This window comes from Athene cunicularia (assembly GCF_003259725.1).
Source record: "Athene cunicularia isolate RWA chromosome 20 unlocalized genomic scaffold, athCun1 chr20_part1, whole genome shotgun sequence".
Taxonomy (NCBI): Eukaryota; Metazoa; Chordata; class Aves; order Strigiformes; family Strigidae; genus Athene; species Athene cunicularia.
Window position 1 is genome coordinate 13,097,355 of NW_020799125.1, and position 3,261 is coordinate 13,100,615.

Genomic DNA, 3,261 nt, shown 5'->3' on the forward strand with positions numbered 1-3,261 from the left:
GTGGGGCGGGACCTGGCTCCCCGGGGCTCCCCGGGGCTCCCCGCTCCGTCCTGGGACGGGGCGCCGGGGTGACCGGGTGCTCCCCAGTGCTCCCCTCTCCGGCTTGGGATGGGGCACCAGGAGGACCGGGTGCTCCCCAGTGCTCCCCGTTCTGGCCGGGATGGGGCACCGGAAGGCACACAGTTCCCCGGTGCTCCTCGCTCCAGCCTGGGATAGGGCTCTGGTAGGACCAGGTGCTCCCCAGTGCTCCCCAAGCTCCCCAGTGCTCCCCGTTCTGGCCGGGATGGGGCACCAGAAGGAACACCGCTCCCTGCTGCTCCTCGCTCCAGACTGGGATGGGGCACGGGGAGGGACTCGGGACCCAGTGATCCCCACTTCATCCTGGGACAGGGTGCGGGGAGAAGCGGGTGTTCCCCAGTGATCCCCACTCCACCCTGGAATGGGTCACCAGGAGGACTGAGTGTTCCCCAGTGCTCCCCATTCTGGCCCGGGATGCGGCACTGGGAGGGACACAGTTTCCTGGTGCTCCTTGCTCCAGCCCGGGATGGGGCACGGGGAGGAACTTGGGACCTCAGTGCTCCCTGCTCTATCCTGGGATGGGGTTCTGGGAGGACCGGATGCTCCCCAGTGCTCCCCAATGCTCCCCACTCCAGCTTGGGATGGGTCACAGGGAGGGACTCGGGTCCCCAGTGCTCCATTGCTTGTCCTGGACGTGCTGGGGGTGCCCACGATGGGCCGTGTCACAGGGGGAGCAGCAGGAGCCGGGCAGGGGGCAGTGGGCTCAGCCCTTCATGTGTCCCCCAAGAGCCAGAGCCCCGAAGCAGGCACAGCCCCTCGCCTGCAGCCCACGCCGTGGGGTGCCCAGCGGCAGGAGCTGGCTGCTCAGCACGAGCAGCGGGCTGAAGGCCTGGGGGTACACGTGCCAGGCTGGGCAGGGTGCTTGGGGAGCGCCCTGCTCCCGCAGCCCTGCCCAGCCAGACCCTGCAGGGCACCGCAGGGTGGGTTCTGTGTTACAGAGGGTTCTGTGCAATGCACCAGCTCCCCAAAACACATTTGGCTCCTTTACAGGGGCCAGTGGTGGCACCGGAGTGGGCAGTGGCTCAGGAGGCCCCACGGGGCAGGGCCTGCACCCAGCCTTGGGCCAAGGAGTTTTCTTCACGGTGACCCGGGTGCAGGCACCTCCTAACAGCCCCAGCGGGTGTTAAACAGCAGCGAGGCAGAGGGAGATGGTGTTTGCTATCGTTCAGAAGAGTCTGTGTTGCTTTTCCCTTGCTTGTCCTGGATCTTGAAAACAGGAACAATATTTTGTTTCCTTTGGCAGACCCATGATTTTTTTCTGCAGCTGAGAGGGCAGCAATTAGAAGTAGAAAATACCTCTAGGCACAGCAAATACCTCTTGGCACATCCCCTGTGCCCCTTGCACTCCTAATGCTTCAGGGAGCTCCAGGGGCCTCTGGGATGGGGCTACCAAGGTCCCAGACCCTCTGCAAAACTGAAGGATTTGTAAGAATTCAGTAACATTTACCCCAGGCTGGGAAGGGGACGGAGCGAGGGGCTCTGGCCGCACAGGGCAGGGAGGCTGCAGCCTGCGCTGCTCAGCACAGCCCTCCCCCGGTGGGGGCCACAGCCAGCCCTGAGCATCGGCCACGCGCCGAGGGGAAATATGCTCCCTGGGCTCCCTCCCACGCAGCAGCAGCTGTGGAATTTCTTGAGGTTGCAGCAGAGGAAACCCTGAAGGTTATTTCTTTACAAAACAGACGGTTCACATATTCCTGATTTTCTTTTTTGCTAAGAAGTCTAGGGTTTGGCTTAAGTGACTCCTTGCCTTTGCAGTACAGTGCTCTCACTGCAGCAAGCACTTCTAGACCATCCCATCAACCAGCCAAAGGTATTGCCCTACAATCCCATCCCCTGCACAGCCCACGGGTGCCGCTTGGTTCACATACAGCAGAAGGGAATTTTGTCCTTTGGCCCTGAGTGGAGAGAGGGCTCATTTTCCCTGTGCCACTCGCTCTGGGAGCACTTGTTTTATTTGCTAGCCAGGCAGCTGCAATCAGCAGTTTGTCTGCGTTTTCTCCTTCCCAGAGCTGTTTTTGATATTTCCAGCCTTTAAGGCCATGTTTCCATCTGAAGCAGCAGTGGGAACTCTAAATACTGCTTTCAGTGCAGCAGAACGGCATCGTTTGAGTTGTTTTCTTTCATTTCTCAGCTCTGTGCCTGGCAGCATGGATGCTGAGAAGCATGACCTGGACGTGTGGAAGCCATCCAGATGGTGTCAATGCCAGGCAGAGGGAGAAGCCCTGCCTTTACCCGTCCTGCTGCTGGGATGGAGAAAACAACTGCAGTCCCCAGAGCTAGGGCATGGCACGCTGACTTCTCACCTCCCTTGGAGAAACAGCCGCACCCCACCAGCACAGCAAGGTCAACACACAGGCACGGTAGAAAGCTCGTCCCATGGCCACCACTTCTGTGGCTGCAGGGCTACCTGCTCTCTCTTTCTTCAGCAATTAATATTCCTTTGGCAATTGCATCAATTACTTATGTGGGATGGAGACCCAAGGCAAGTATTGCAGGTGTTGGTTTCATCTAATGCAAATTAGGAGTCCAAAGTGCCCTTAAGACCCTGGTCCCAAATTGGGAGGCTCAGCTTGAGCAAGGGGTGTGTCAGGAGAGGAGCGATAGGGCTCAGCAGGCACTGGTACAGTGGTGGGGGGCTTGGCTCCAGGAACTGGGGGAGTCTTGGCTCCAGGCTTTAATCAAAGACAAAAATCATTTGCTGCCTTCTCTGCACAGCTGGGTCAGGCTGTGGCCTTGGGAGTTTGAGCCCTCCAGGACCTTCTTTGGGGTTCTGGTGCCCCTCAAGCAGAGGCACTGCCGCTTTGGGGATTTTCCAGCAGGCTTGGCTCCCCAGCCAGGCTCTCAAGGCTGCTTTTGCTCAGCTCCTTCACTTCTTAGGAGCCCCTGCGTGTCCCAGGGCACATGGCGAGTGCTGGGAGCCCAGTGCATGGGGTGGTCCCAGCTTGATTTGACCCTCTGCAAGATACTGTGAGCATAATTCTGATGCCGTGGTGCTGCAGGATGGGCTGCGGATGGGAAGGAGGAGGATGAAGGCTCCAGCCAGGGCTGGCACGCGGGAGTGAGTCGCAGCTTCCAGGCATGCCAGTGGCGTTCGTCAGGGCTCCTGCTGAAGGGAAGCAGGCGGGGGGGGGGGGGGTGAAAAATTGCTATTCACAGAAATAGAAACTTCCCGCAGAAACACGT